At 44.4% G+C, this 16,934-nt stretch overlaps 1 pseudogene; it reads left to right on the top strand.

Annotated features, from left to right (window-relative positions):
* Positions 1 to 6,006: 6,006 nt before the first annotated feature.
* LOC123405745 lies at positions 6,007 to 16,225 on the top strand (annotated as a pseudogene).
* The last annotated feature ends 709 nt before the right edge of the window (positions 16,226 to 16,934 follow it).

Raw genomic sequence — 16,934 nt, 5'->3', positions numbered from 1 at the left:
TCACTCACATGGATGTGGTGGCTTTCCTTCCGTAGCCATGCCTGTGGTGGCTTCAATTCCTTGATTATATGGGGTGGTGACCCGTGCCTGTATAGGCTTCAGTTCCGTGATTATATGGGGTGCTGACCCGTGCCCGTATAGGCTTCAATTCCGTGGTTATAGTGGTGCACAGCCGTGCCCGTATAGCCTTCACAACCGTGGCTATATAGGGGGCTGCACACCCGTGCCCGTAGAGTCTTCAATACCGTGGCTATAGGGGCTGCATAACCGTGCCCGTAGAGGCTTCAATACCGTGGCTATAGGGGCTGGACACCCGTGCCCGTAGAGGGTTTAATACCGTGTCTGTGAGGGGTTGTGCTTCATTGCCGTCTCTCTGGAGACTTCACTCACATGGATGTGGTGGCTTTCCTTCCGTAGCCGTGCCTGTGGTGGCTTCAATTCCATGATTATATGGGGTGGTGACCCGTGCCCGTATAGGCTTCAGTTCCGTGATTATATGGGGTGCTGACCCGTGCCCGTATAGGGGCTGCATAACCGTGCCCGTAGAGGCTTCAATACCATGGCTATAGGGGCTGCACACGTGTGCCCGTAGAGGGTTTAATACCGTGTCTGTGAGGGGTTGTGCTTCATTGCCGTCTCTCTGGAGACTTCACTCACATGGATGTGGTGGCTTTCCTTCCGTAGCCGTGCCTGTGGTGGCTTCAATTCCGTGATTATATGGGGTGGTGACCCGTGCCCGTATAGGCTTCAGTTCCGTGATTATATGGGGTGCTGACCCGTGCCCGTATAGGCTTTAATTCCGTGGTTATAGTGGTGCACAGCCGTGCCCGTATAGGCTTCACAACCGTGGCTATATAGGGGGCTGCACACCCGTGTCCGTAGAGTCTTCAATACCGTGGCTATAGGGGCTGCATAACCGTGCCCGTAGAGGCTTCAATACCGTGGCTATAGGGGCTGCACACCCGTGCCCGTAGAGGGTTTAATACCGTGTCTGTGAGGGGTTGTGCTTCATTGCCGTCTCTCTGGAGACTTCACTCACATGGATGTGGTGGCTTTCCTTCCGTAGCCGTGCCTGTGGTGGCTTCAATTCCGTGATTATATGGGGTGGTGATCCGTGCCCGTATAGGCTTCAGTTCCGTGATTATATGGGGTGATGACCCGTGCACGCATTTAGATACATCTCCTATCTCAGATCAGTGAGAACGGCGATACCGAGGCTCTGTGCACGTGGCTCACAGGGCAGTGAGAACGGCGATACCGAGGCTCTGTGCACCTGTCCACTCTACCACCGGGCAGCTACACGGCGAGGCTTCTAGTTTGACCGGTCCCAACGCACGAACGACTCACATTGCAGGGCTGTTTATCTCATTGGGAGGCACTGCACTTCTTTTTCTCCAAATAACAATGATTTTAGGCACTTATCTCGTTACGGGTCTGTTTTTGTATTCACATCATGAACCTTCACATCGTGGTAGTCCAACTTGGTCTACCTACCATGATTACCACCTACAAAACCTACAACGGCGGCACCTAAATTTAGAATAGCACTGCCATTTGACGCGATAGGTGTAGCAGCAATTAAATGAGGCCATGGAAAAACCCACTCACGGTTGAGGAACCGAGGAGTCTACCACTGCCCGTTGAGAGGTTGCGACGCAACCTGTCCACTCCACCATCACTTCTAGTCTAGTTTGACCGGTCCCAACGCACGAACGACTCGTCTCCGGCTGGCCCACAGGGCAGCGACAGCTGCGACGCTTCGGCTGTTCTGACGGGTCCTATTAAATAGGAACCACCGCCAGCTTCTACACCCACTCGAGCGTCGACCACCCCACTCGTCCACCCCACTTCTCGAGACAGAAAAACCTGGAACGATGCCGAAGCGTAACCTCGCCGCTCGCGACGGCGACGGAGGTCCGTCGGGCCCTAACCGGCGCCGGACGGTGAACGAGGACCACGCGCGGTACCTATGGGAGAATTGCCTCTCGGTTCCATGGCCAAGCGTCGTGCTCCCGGAGGGGTGGAACCTCAACCACTGTCGGGTACCTATACCAGAGGTTCCGGCGGATGGCCTCGAGCGTTGGCGCGAGATCAGGCGAAGGCGCTCACTGCTGCCGCTCGATCTGAAGCTGGACCCGGGGTTTGCACCCACCAGCGACCTCTGGGATCGTTGGTTCATCCCGGGCGTCGTGCCCGAGGGGCGTCGGCGGATGTACTTCGCGCCCGCTGGGCCACGGCCGCGCCCACCGCTTCCGGCAGCCCAAGGACAGGTGGCTGCCCTGCCGCTGGAGGTGGCTGATCCACTGGCAGAGGATCAGGAGGCTGCGCTGGAGCAGGAGAAAGCGCCACCTTCATCCGACAGCGACGAGGAGTAGGTGATGGCGACGGAGCTGGCAGAAATGCGGGGAGTGGCGTGGCGGCAAAACTAGTATAGGGTTTGCCTTTTTGTTTGTAGGGTATATATAGGGTACCCTTATATATCTATGAAAACATCAAACTTTATCTTAATCGAAATGAAGTTATTGTTGGGGAACGTCGCATGGGAAACAAAAATTTTCCTACGCGCACGAAGACCTATCATGGTGATGTCCATCTACGAGAGGGGATGAGTGATCTACGTACCCTTGTAGACCGTACAGCAGAAGCGTTAGTGAACGCGGTTGATGTAGTGGAACTTCCTCACGTCCCTCGATCCGCCCCGCGAACAATCCCGCGATCAGTCCCACGATCTAGTACCGAACGGACGGCACCTCCGCGTTCAGCACACGTACAGCTCGACGATGATCTCGGCCTTCTTGATCCAGCAAGAGAGACGGAGAGGTAGAAGAGTTCTCCGGCAGCGTGATGGCGCTCCGGTGGTTGGTGATGATCTCGTCTCAGCAGGGCTCCGCCCGAGCTCCGCAGAAACACGATCTAGAGGAAAAACCTTGGAGGTATGTGGTCGGGCTGCCGTGGAAAAGTCGTCTCAAATCAGCCCTAAAACCTCCGTATATATAGGTGGGAGAGGGGGGGGGGTCTTGCCTTGGGGCTCAAGGAGCCCCAAGGGGGTCGGCCGAGCCAAGGGGGGAAGGTCTCCCCCCCCAAACCGAGTTGGACTTGGTTTGGTGGGTGGGAGTCCTTCCTTCCCTTCCCACCTCCTTTTTTTTTCTTTCTCTTTGATTTTTCTTCCAATGCGCATAGGGACCTTTTGGGCTGTCCCACCAGCTCACTAAGGGATGGTGCTCCACCCTCAAGGCCTATAGGCTTCCCCGGGGTGGGTTGCCCCCCCGGTGAACTCCCGAAACCCATTCTTCATTCCCGGTACATTCCCGGTAACTCCGAAAACCTTCCGGTAATCAAATGAGGTCATACTATATATCAATCTTCGTTTCCGGACCATTCCGGATACCCTCGTGATGTCCGTGATCTCATCCAGGACCCCGAACAACATTCAGTAACCAACCATATAACTCAAATACGCATAAAACAACGTCGAACCTTAAGTGTGCAGACCCCGCGGGTTCGAGAACTATGTAGACATGACCCGAGAGACTTCTTGGTCAATATCCAATAGCGGGACCTGGATGCCCATATTGGATCCAACATATTCTACGAAGATCTTATCGTTTGAACCTCAGTGCCAAGGATTCATATAATCCCGTATGTCATTCCCTTTGTCCTTCGGTATGTTACTTGCCCGAGATTCGATCGTCAGTACCCGCATACCTATTTCAATCTCGTTTACCGGCAAGTCTCTTTACTCGTTCCGTAATACAAGATCCCGCAACTTACACTAAGTCACATTGCTTGCAAGGCTTGTGTGTGATGTTGTATTACCGAGTGGGCCCCGAGATACCTCTCCGTCACACGGAGTGACAAATCCCAGTCTTGATCCATACTAACTCAACTAACACCTTCGGAGATACCTATAGATCATCTTTATAGTCACCCAGTTACATTGCGACGTTTGATACACACAAAGTATTCCTCCGGTGTCAGTGAGTTATATGATCTCATGGTCATAGGAACAAATACTTGACACGCAGAAAACAGTAGCAACAAAATGACACGATCAACATGCTATGTCTATTAGTTTGGGTCTAGTCCATCACGTGATTCTCCTAATGACGTGATCCAGTTATCAAGCAACAACACCTTGTTCATAATCAGAAGACACTGACTATCTTTGATCAACTGGCTAGCCAACTAGAGGCTTGCTAGGGACACTATTTTGTCTATGTATCCACACATGTAAATGAGTCTTCATTCAATACAATTATAGCATGGATAATAAACGATTATCTTGATACAGGAATTATAATAATAACTATATTTATTATTGCCTCTAGGGCATAATTCCAACAGTTATGTTTAATTCGTATTTTGTTTGTAGTAATATTTCTCTTAATCGTAATGATGTAAACCCTTTATGGTTTACATCATCTTCGTATTTCCGAGTTTATTTTTTAAAATTTGCAAGCTGAACATCATATAACTTGATGTTTTTTGTCAGATTATTCCGAGCTTGGTTGTGAGTACTTTGAAGGATTTTTTGTCAATTCCTAGGACTGGTTCCTTAACTCTTGAAATTGTTTTGAATTCTGAAGATGACGATATATATGTGAGCATTCATTGTTCCTACTTTATTGGCTTTGGTGGTAGAATGGTTTTCAAGAAGGAAGGTTTCAATAATTTTCTTCGGGCATTGTCTATTGAAGTAAACAATTTGGTGCTCATAACCTTCAAAGAGCGTGATCAGGAGCTTGCTGTTATTTTCAACCTTATGCCGCAGTGATCCTACTTATAGAGTGCAAATTAAAACATTTATGTAGCTTGTATTTTTATGCAGATGTTTTTAATAAAATATTTGGTACAAAATATTGTTATTCAGTACAAAATATGGTGGCTTTCCTCTTGTAGCCGTTCCTGTGGTGGCTTCAATTCTGTGATTATGTCGGGGTGCACACCCGTGCCCTTACAGGCTTCAATACCGTGGCCATAGGTGTGCTCACCCGTGTCCGTAGAGGCTTCAATACCATGGCTATAAGGGCTGCTCATCCGTGCCCGTAGAGGCTTCCAGACCGTGGCTATACGAGTTGCACACCCATGCCCGTAGAGGCTTCATTACCGTGGCTATACGAACTACACACCCGTGTCTGTATACGCATCACATTAGTGCTTGTGGTGGCTTCACTCCCGTGATGATATGGGGCTGCACATCCGTGCACGTAGAGGCTGCAATACCGTGGCCATAAGGGTGCTCACCCGTGCCCGTAGAGGCTTCAATACCGTGGCTATAGGGGCTGCACACCCGTGCCCGTAGAGGCTTCAATACCGTGGCTATACGGGCTGCACACCCGTGTCTGTATACACATCACATCAGTGCCTGTGGTGGCTTCACTCGCGTGATGATATGGGGCTGCACATCCGTGTCCGTAGAGACTGCAATACCGTGGCTATAGGGGCTGCATAACCGTGCCAGTAGAGGCTTCAATACCGTGGCTATAGGGCTGCACATCCGAGCTCGTAGAATCTTAAATCCCATGTCTGTGAGGGCTTCTGGTTCACTGCTGTGTCTCTGGAGACTTCACTCACATGGATATAGTGGCTCTCCTCTCGTAGTTGTGCCTGTGGTGGCTTCAATTCCGTGATTATGTCGGGTGCACACCCGTGCCCGTAGAGGCTTTAATATCGTGGCTGTAAGGGTTGCATAACCGTGCCCGCAGAGGCTTCAATACCGTGCCTATAGGGGCTGCACACCCGTGGCCGTAGAGACAGGATTTGAAGTGTTTTTGTTTTTTGTTTTTTTATCGGTTAGGAATTAAAGTGTTCATAAGGGAAAGTGTCCATGTAACATAGGAACTAGTGGAACATAGGAAATAGCTAATGTGATAACATAGGAGATTGCACCACCTTATTCTAAAATTACATATGTCTGGTATAGATATAAATGTATATTGAATCACTGTTCTCGCAAGAGCACCAGGCAAAATATGATTATTCTTGTTCTGACTTCTAGTTGTTAGAATGGTGGACTTCAAAGGTTCGGTCTTCTGCGTTGTATGTTATGCTGCCTGAATACATTTTGCAGTTGTTCGAATATTTTGCCCTTGTTGTAACCAGCTGTCATCATTCTGTAAGTTAGTTGTTCTCGCAACTGCTTCACATATATCTGCAAAGCAGAGAAGTAATTGATTTAAGAGGACTCAATGCTACATGTTGGTTGGTTTAACATTATATATCGAAACATCTAGTGGTTTTGACAGAAATAAAACTTACTTTGTTGATAAAAAAGGTTGATCTCGTGTCGATGAGTGGCATCAAGTGCATTATGTATATACCACTGTCATCTCTATAAAATGAGAGCAATGTATCGTTGATTACATGAAGAATAATACATGTGTATTACGAATTACAGGTACAGTAATAATAAACTCACGATCTTTCTGAGTTATTTACGCTAGCCACTTCTTGTACACTAAAATCGTATATCCTGTGAGGATGAGCATTGTAAGCTGAATGGTATGCTCTCTTGAAGTTTTCAATTACAATGTCTGAATGTTCCTTTATGCCGTCGCAGTTGATATAAGGACACAATATTTCAAAATGTTTCTTGTTGAAATTAACCACAATCAAATAGATAAAGCGGTGTTGTCTCACAGGAATTAACACCTAAAACAGTGAGCAGTAATATTTGTGAGGGGAAATATTGTTTGGAAACTGGATAAGCAAATGCCAGCACAGTAAAGTGAAGTTAGTAATATAAACTCACAAAGTCACAGAGGTTTGACATCCTGTATCCAATTGTTGATTCGACAATGTATTGCTTTAGAAGTTCAATGCTTACATCTTTGACCTGGAATTTGTCCTGTAAAAAGGTAGATGTTTGCTTAGTCTTATTTGGTACAGTTTTTTATTTAATATTAAAAAAAAGGTAGATTAAATAAATTAGAACTTACAGAAGCTTCCATGTACATTATGTGCTTGTGTAAGGTGTGTCTAGTGTGAAATTGTTCTGTCAGCAGTAGCTCTAAATAAGTATCCATCACATATTCGTTCATGTAATCGTACAACTTCATTGATAGACCGAAGGTTCGATGGTCAGCCCAACATCGATCGATGGCAAATATCCTCTTGCTGCCAAAAAAGGGCCCATTAAATTTTATGAATTATGTATTTTAACATTTACCTTGATGAGAGGCGGCCAGTGTTCAATATGCAAAATGATAAGCGGCGCATGTATTTTAACAACAGCATGATCAAACTGCAAGGACAGTTACGTTGAATTATGGAAAAACAGAAGCATTGTTTCGAAGTATACACATAATGTGAATCTGTTTAATGCTTTAGTTCCAATTTTCGCAGTGATTATAATAATAATTATTATATTAACAACACCAATATTTCAGATTAGGAAAACTTTTCTACATACGGAACAATTTTCTCGTTACCTGTCATCTCTGCCTATCGTTGGCGTGCTCTCCACGACTGTTTCATAGACGAGTTTCTCTATGAGCGTAGAATCTCTTATATCCAACAATCTAAAGCAATCATGGTTGTCACTAGTTTGATGATTTAGCTGTTGTTGTTGCTGCAGATGGTAATCAATGTTCTGTGAGTTTGGTGCACTACAACCGTTTTGAACATTTCCGGTATGTTGATGGTCATGGTAATGGTCTTGGTGGTGCTGGCTCTCATTGCAATGGTTGTTTCTCTGGAGCAGATGTCCTCCTGTTTGTTGATGCTGCATCTGTGTTGCAGACATTGCGACTCCTGGTAAGCTGATCTGGTTATGAGGAATGTCTGCTGACGTATTTCGTAGATGCATGCATGAATAGTGCGTATTATTCGTTGCTGAATGTAAGCTGTTGTAGCTTTGCCCATGGTTTTGCTGCTGGTTGTAATCATTGGGGTGGCTCTGATGGCTGTGCAAACCACCATTATTTTGGTCATTTCTGTGATGGCAGGATTGGAAATTATAACCAGAAGGTTGAGTGCACAGAGCATTTGGTCTTGGAGCTTGTGACCAGGCAGGTTGGGTTAAACTCACAGAGTTTGACGTAGGAATCTGAGTTCGTGACCAGGCAGATTGTGTTAAACCGATAGTATGTGGCGTAGCAGCTGGCATTGAGAGGTAACTAACTTGTAACACTGAATTAGGGCCTGGTGTTGTAGGTATAGTTGACCGTTCAGTACAAGTAAGGTTGGATTTTGCTGATGTGCTTGTAGCCTTGGATATGTGCATTGTATTGTTAGGAGGTAGACATCCTTTGAAGCCTACATTATTAGAGTTGGATGAGCCGCTCCTCTGTTGTATTAGCTTGTCAATTTCTTCGTATAATTTTGGGTCAGACCATATTCTGTCATCTTCCGTGAAGGGATTAGAACCCAGGACTGTGCGGTTGTCAACGACTTGACGCTTATTCGCTTCGTGTTCGGGTGACTGCCGTTGAGGTTCTGTTATCCTGACTCTTTTTTTTGTTGGTGGTGTGGCCCCGCTAGCTGCATTGGGCATCATGTGTAATGTTGTTTTGTCAGCTGTCATTTGTTCGTTTGGCTGCTCTACACTCTGGCTCTTGAAAACAGCAGCACTTACATTCAAATTGCTGTCAACAGTCAAATTGCTAGTGCCATTAAGCTGGGCCTTCGTGTTTGGAGAAGAACACTTGTCGGTAACAGTGTCTACCGCCTTGGTTATAGGTTTGGATATAATGAGCTACTTCGTGGTTGTTGGGAATTTTCCAAATATTGCATCATCGCCTGTGGAACGTGCAAAAATATCTGGCATTTTAATAATCCCAGCATCAGGCTGGTCACCACCTCGAGTATCATGCTGGTCACCTGCTCCGCTACCTTCACCCACAACAGTAAATTTCTTTGACTGCTTTGGCTCTGGTATTTGAATCATTGGAGGAGATTCAGGGTGGTGAATGATGTGAGTTGGTTGTTTGACATTTGTACAATCTGGGGTATTAGCTTCATCAGCAGCAACTTCTTTTGATTCCGTTTGTTCTAGCATTGCAGGTCCGCCTTCTATGGAAGGTGTCGAGTTGTTGGCTCCAGTGAAGTCGGATGAATTTTCACCGGTTAGTATCAGTCATGTGTACTCGTCCAATAGCTCGGTTATTGGCACAAACTTTTCATGAACATGTAACCCATCGAGGCAGTTATTCATAAATTGTTTCATTTCTTCCATATGTGACCTTGTTTTTTCATCCAAGTCATCTTGTTTGAGGTCTATCTCAGTTATCTCCAAACGCAATTTGATCTGGGTTGATGTTTGTTGTTGTAATGATAGTTGTGTGGTGAAATGCTCCTTGTCATACTGGATTTGTGACACAGGGGTACCGCAACAACCATTTATATTTTGCATCAACGAGTATGATGAGGGATGCGCCCAGATACTTGAACCACCGCTGCATGATCCTTGAGTATTTTCTCTCTGGTGATTAGCAAGTGATTGAGAAGTTGAAGGGAGTGATAAAAATTCTTCTCTGATGAATTCATCTTTCTTTAAGTTACAGAACACGCCGTCAGATTGTTTGACTTCCTTCATACCAAGTTCCCTTGCAAGAGATAGGATATTTCCGAGTTTCTGCTCCATAATCGGTTGAATAACAGAAAACATTTCTGTGTACATCTCGTTAATGATTTTGGCAATATCTTCTTTAGCCTACAAAAGAGACATATAAAAAATAATCATCTGATATCAATATCACGATAATAGAATAACAACATGCAGTTCATATGTATTGAATGCTATGTTTGCAGGAAGTATAGTGAGAATACTCCTAAGTGAGCTGTTAGGTAACCTAGCTAGTCTACTGTACGAAGCACAACTAATTTATCGTGTAAGTAAAGGCTATAACCATCATAGAACAAGAAACTATTTTCTGTTGGTTATCAAGGAGCACAACTAAGCTACTGCAGGTAGGGGGCACATGTAATATAAACGAAGCCTGTTTCGAATATTTTCTGTTGAATGACTTTGAAAATTTGCATGATGTACAATCATTGACAATTTGAAAAAAAAATGATCATGTGGTCGAAATGACTCACCGAGGATAGTTTGTACTCTGGGAGAAACTGTTCTAAATAGGCTTCTAGTTTTGTACCCATCCGATAAAATGACCTTTCAGAGCCATTTGGTGGACAGAAAGGTGTGCTTTTTATATTCTTCAGCTGTGATGATTTTGCAAGAAGTCAATAAGTACATTTCAAATTAAATCAATGCAATGGCATCTATATCATTCTGCTGAGGTAATATTTCAGAGAGTTACTACAAATGAATGTACTACACTCACAGGGTGTTTGCCAAAATTTCCTTCCTCTGGTGACAGTCTGTCCAGGTTAGCATATTTCTTGACAGCGTATGTATCCCAGATAGATAGTCTTGATGTCAAATCATTTTTCATTGGCATGACATTGATATCCAAGTACTCGAAATAGCTTATCTGCCGGACATTAAAAATGTTGAAATTGATGAGACACTCAACATTTACGATGTAAATAATTAAAAGAAAAAGGTAGTTAACCGACCACTGGTATCAGGAGGCAGCCACACAGTGTGCCGCTGAATTCCTTATCCTTGAATGTATGTAGTGATGTCACTAACTTGTCTAGTGTAGCTCCTGACCAATCATATGTCGGGATATCTGATGTTGGTCCTTCAAGAGCTGATAGGTAAATCGGACTTACACATTCGTAAGTACTACTACATATATTCATTGACCTCTCTGACTAAGTGTAAGACCATGAGTAGCAGGATCGAGACACTATGAGTAACACATGTCATGGACGGGGAAGTAATTCCCCGATTCGCCGACTACCGACCATGACTTCTGGGATTTTGATAAATATTACGATAAATTTAATTCGCGTCACATCTGTCTCATGCTGCGTTTCTCATCCAGTTTTATTCATTCAGAAATTTCATCCGCGTCCCATCGTAACACTATGAATAGCACGAACGAAAAAAATTCATTCAGAAATTGAAACAACATGCGAAGCGCTGCGTGGATGAAGAAGCATCTAGAAAGTGTAATTTGTTACCTCAACAGGAGGCGCACGGGGTGGAGGTAGAGGGTGGACGATTTGTCTTGGGAAGAGGTAGATGTAGAGAGAAATTATATGAGCAATCAGCAGTAATTCCTCGGTAGATCTATGATATCTATCCCCAAATGTATTTCCCCGACGCGAGATGGGGAGTGAATGAAATGAGATCTGGAATTTATTGATGGCCGACCCCACTGGTCAGTAAGAGCAAGAATTGTAGAGCCTGCATGTCAGTACGGCTCGACTGCGGCATCTAGGTCTTTCCGTGATGTCGCCGAAAAAGTGACCCCACTTGTCTGCCAAATGAAACTTTGGAGGGCCCATTTGTTAGTACGACGGCTCAGGTCCAACTGAAGACTTTTCCTGCATGCAAAAGAGATTAGTATGTTCTCTTTATTTGTTTGCATCTCTCTCTCTTTATTCTCTCTCGTTCAAATTCAAAATCACCCATGGTGATTTGAGAGTTGCCTTGATCAGGGAAGTAGATCGCGCACAAAATTGAAGTGGATCCGGTCCAAACTTTCTGGGAATCCAGCAAACAAAGGTTAGTCAAGCGATCCCGTCATGTTTCCCCGACGCACAAATTTGATGTAGATTTAATTTTTGCCGCGCGATGTTTTTACTCCATCCTGATGAAGTAGCACACTCACCGCAATATTTTTTAGTGTGTTTCAATTTCAGGCCGTAATTTTTTTGTAACAGTGTTCGATTTCATTATCAATGTGGTGTTTGAGGTATAACTCTTTTGCCCTGCCAGATGTACAGGGCCGGACTAGCTGATCAGGGCATCAACGTTGGTCTTTCTCTAAATGATATTGCAAGGGCATATGAAAAGAAGGTAATAGCATGAATTGAAACACAATACAGTCATTTTGCGGTGAAATCTATTGAACCTTAAATTTTTGATACTATGTTGTCTTTGTTTATGTGCATTATAAACTCTCAAGGCGTAATGTTTCACCATTGAATAATTCAAAGTTATACCTGTTGACATTAATAACATATAGAAAAAAAATCCTTGGTTGGGTTCTGTAAATGTGTCCTTGTTCCATCTATGTGTTGTGCAGTTAAAGATCAACAGATGGAAGCAAAAGAAACTGCTCCAAGTGGATAACAAAAAAAGAGTGCAAATGACGTTCAGAATGCACATGCCAGACGGGCTGGGCTGAATGTAGTGAAGGTTGAGAAGCAAGTGCTAGGTAAGCGTGCAATCCACGAACAAGCTGTGCAGCAGGCAAATGCTAAAAGGAGTACTGTAGGCAGTAGCGGAAATATTTCTGCATTGTCCCGGACTGTTGTTTGTAATCCAGAGTTGCAACACAGAAACCGTACCAATCCGTCAGTCGAGGTAACGATGATTTTTTTTAAAAACTCGGTATTCTTGTTTCACAAATCTTGAGATACAAATAACACTTCATATGCACCTGTTTGTTAATGTTTAAAGGTTGCGGAGGACGGTCGATCTGATGGATTGGTTTTTCCTGACGGTCGTGGTGTCGGAACATTGGATGTGGCCCAAAGAAGCAGTATCTCATCAATCGGAGGAAGAATCTTTACTGATCTGCGGCATGAGAATAAAGGAGAGGTGATAGCACCGTTGATCAAGCAATAATTATGTCAAAGACTTTTGTTATTCGAATTTAATCAATAAAATTTATCTGTGTTTTCGTGTGTCATAGGCTTGTGAGGAAAATAACAGGGGTCATGCCAGTCCATGCCAGGAACAAAGGCTTCAACAGATTGGATATACTGGTGACAATTTAAAGATGATGAGGCAAGGTCCTTTCAAAGGATCCCCTTTGGCGTTCAGCATGAGAGGTCCTTCCGGAGGATCTCCGATGGCTTTCAAGATTGTCAACGAAATATCCAATGCACGGTGGATGTCGCCAAGATGTGCTGAGGAGTGCAGACATGAGGAAAGAAAGGTGACGACATGACCATGTTCCCTGTTTGTAAATCCTACTTTAGATTGTAGAGTGAAAGCAGAAGCACGGCCGCGCCTCTTTTGATCATATAGTGCAAAGAAAAGCATGGACGTGCCTTTTACATGCACATGCACGTGGATTTAGTGCTTGTGGTTTACACCACGTATGTTCCTGCCAAAAACTTACTGCTAAATCCTGCTACATTATTATACATATGTTTTAAAGCTTTCAAAACGACAAAATAAGATGTAAATGTCTCAGGTGCCTCTGATATCTAATTTTTTTGCAACCTTCATGTGCAGGACTTCACAGGGAGCACGACAGATGAGTCAAATAACTGCATGATTCCTTTAGACACCCTTAAGGGAAAAGAACCTGCAGATGAGCAAGAAGTATACACGGATGGTTATTACGACATAAAAAATGTTGAGGTGGAAGGAGTGCAAGTCGTTGGGTTTACGGGTACCAGAGAATCAGATAACAACAGCATTCCTGAAGATGACAGAATAGAAGGAGGCAACAACGTTCGAGAAGTAGTGATGGACTGGACATCTAGCAGTGGTGGCGCCCCCGCAGCTGACAAGCAAGCGAGCTGTAGCAGCTTTGTCAGAAACGAGCTAATTCCTGGACATGAAAGGGATGATATCTCAAGTGACAATGATGACGACCCCAATGGAGACACGTTAGACAGCATCGATGTCGGGAAGGCAACGCAAGAAGAGAAAGAAATGGATGACATGTTCAAAGGAAGCGCATACCCGTCGATCGAGGAAGTAACGCAAGCACGTGAACCAGAGGATGGGTTGCATTTCAAAACAAGGGACGGTGCCTTCTTTTTCTTCTGCACATTTGCCAGAAAGGTTGGTTTTTCGGTGAAGCGATCAACCACCAGAAGAGCAGGCCCCGAGCAGGAGGTTGACAAGCAAGTGTTCCGTTGCACAGAGGAAGGCGTGAATAAAATGACCGAGAGACTTGTGAAGCACAGAAGGAGCAATTGCTAGATTAGGACAGGCTGTCCTGTTGAAATAACAACAAATGGAGATACAGAGAGGGGAGTATGGTACTTAAGGAATGTTCGCCTAAAACACAACCATGTGCTACACCCATGTGATTGGATGCTGAAATTTATGAGGTGCTATAAGAACATGAGGCCCGAGGAGAAATTTTTTATCCAGGTCCTGCAGAAGGCAAGGCTAGAGCCAAGAAAAATCATGCAGATCTTCACTTCCATGGGTAAAACGAGGCGGGAAATTATGTTTGACACTATTGACATAAGAAACATTGCATGCCAGGACAGAGCTGGACATAGAAACATAGATATCGAGGACACGATGAATCTGTTTGCGGAAATGCAGAGGAAGAGGGCAGGGTTTCAACATGTCGAAGAAATCGATGGAAACAATGTGGTTCGAAGCCTGTTCTGGACAGACTCATTGTGCAAGATGAATTATGGCCTGTACGGAGGTTTCGTGTCTTTTGACACGACATTTTCTACAAACATATACGGATTACCGTTTGCACCAATAATCGGGGTTGACAACCATGGGTCGTCCGTCCTTTTTGGAATAGGCCTCTTAAAGGATGAGATGATAGGGTCATTCAAATGGCTCCTAAGTACATTTGTTGAGGCAATGGGAGGAAAGGAACCAAAGTTCATAATAACAGACCAGGACAAGGCGATGAAGGCGGCGATAGAGCAAGCACTTCCGAATACCAGGCACAGGTTCTGCTTGTGGCATATAAGGAAGAACATGAAGGAGAATAATGCGACAGTGTTTGCGCAACATCCAGGGATGTCTGATGAGTTATATATAATAATAAAAAACTCACTAAATGCAGATGAATTTGTAGGCTCGTGGAAAAGAGCGATTTCAAAATATAAAGCAGAAGGAAACATGCATCTGAATGCGTTGTGGGACCTTCGTACATTCTGGGTACCAGCCTACTTCAAGAACTGCTTTTATCCATTCTCATCGACGACCACACGTAGTGAGAGCACAAACTCAATGTGGAAAACTTATGTGAACCACAAGGATACCATAACGATGTTTGTTGGTGCGTACAACATCATCCAGCAAAATTGTCTTGCTACGCTTGACAAGAAAAGGCACCGGAAAGAAGAAGGTACCTTCACAAGAGACATGTTTCCCAATAGAAACAGAAGCAAGTGAAATATACACTAATGAAATTTTCAGGAAATTTCAGCTAGAGCTGCGCAACCGTACATACTACAAGTGTCACGACCTGGCAAAAGGTAGGCAATACCTTTTAAAAAGGATCTCATTGCAAGATAAATACAGGAAACCGTACCCAGGTGAGGAATTTGATAGGTCTGAGTTCAGGGTAGATGTGGATGAGCATAAGGAAATATACAGGTGCAGCTGCAAGAAGATGACTAGGGATGGCATTCAGTGCTGCCACATACTTAAGGTTATGGACCAGACAGGCATGGTTGAACACCTTCCAAAATCCTTTATCATCCCCAGATGGACCAGGAATTGGTCAGATAGCTTGAGACTACTGGCTACAAGTCAAGGTGACAGCATGACCGCACAAGAAGATGAAACTATGAGATTCGGTCTCATGTATGCAGAGTTGTCCGATATATGTTCACATGCTTGCAGAAAGGACAAGGCATACAATGTGCTACTTGAGTGTAAGAAATGAAAATAAAAGTCATGACTGCACTTGCTGATGAAACAGACACGGGCAAAAATCCATGTGACGCAAGTCTGAAAAATCCACCTTTGGCTCGCTCCAAGGGAAGGAAAAAAGGGGACCGAATCAAAGCTGGCTCTCAGAAGAACATAAAAAGAGGTAGACCGAGTTGCAGCCGTTGCAATTCAAAGGGGCATACGAAATCTAGTTGTCCTACTGACCAAGAAGTGATTGAAAGAATTAGGATTCAAGAGGAGAAGATGAAAGCACGGGAGGAGAAAAAGGCAAGATCAATGAAATGGCCGACAATACCAACAACAGCATCGAGAATATCAAACGAAGAAGGAGAATGCACTCTTATCCCGGGGCCAAGACTGTTAACATCATCATCAACGCGAACAACGCCACTGACAACGCCAGCTACCACACTGACAACAGAGCATAGAAAGCAAAGTCCTGTAAGCACTCCAGAACCTAGTGTCACACAGGCGAGGAACACGAAATGTCAGCAACCAAACTTGGTTGAAGCAACAACATGTGCGGATCCTACATTGAGAAATGAAAGAACGGAATGGAGATTGTTTTCTATCGGCGAACAATACGAGTGAAGAATTGAAAGGTAAAAGGAGGTTCTGAACAGAAATAATATAATGTACGCTATTTTGGACCGTAGAATATTTGCTTCCTAATACTTGAAGAAATGTACCCATGACGAATTATTCTAATTTTTGTTTTCTTCCATGTATTGTTTTTAATAGGAGAACGGCGATGCTGATATTTGGGGAGAGAAGATTTGTTCTCTTCAAAAAACAGTTTCATCCGTTGTTTTTAATAGCAGGACTTATTTTTTCTTGTGGAGTTTTAAGTTCTATAACTCTGTTTTGAGGCACAGCCGTGCGCTTGTAAAACGGTTCGTCTCGTGGCCTTATGATGGTGCCTCTGATATTTCAAGTCTGAAAGGATGGCCGCGCATGTGAAATTGTAACTCTTTTTGTCCTGATGGCGTTGCACCTCCGACATTTTTATGTTCCGGTATTGTTTTTGAACAGGCGGAGCGATAGAAAACATTTTGAACAAGGGTCAGGGGCGTTTGTTTTCTGCACGTATCGACGTGCCTCTCGCGGAGGGAAACATTTTTGTATAACGATCGGAGTGCCTCTCCACTCAATTACATACATAGAGTCAGTGAAGAAAAAATCGTGCCTCTACCGGACGGCCGTGCATCTCCCGATAGCAATTTCGTTCTTCTGGAAGAAGCACAGCCGTGCCTCGCGGAGGGAAACATTTTTGTATAACGATCGGAGAGCCTCTCCACTC

The sequence above is a fragment of the Hordeum vulgare genome, chromosome 6H (assembly GCF_904849725.1).
Source record: "Hordeum vulgare subsp. vulgare chromosome 6H, MorexV3_pseudomolecules_assembly, whole genome shotgun sequence".
Lineage (NCBI taxonomy): Eukaryota > Viridiplantae > Streptophyta > Magnoliopsida > Poales > Poaceae > Hordeum > Hordeum vulgare.
Note: the sequence above shows the minus strand (reverse complement) of the source record. Positions and strands in the feature narration are given on the sequence as shown.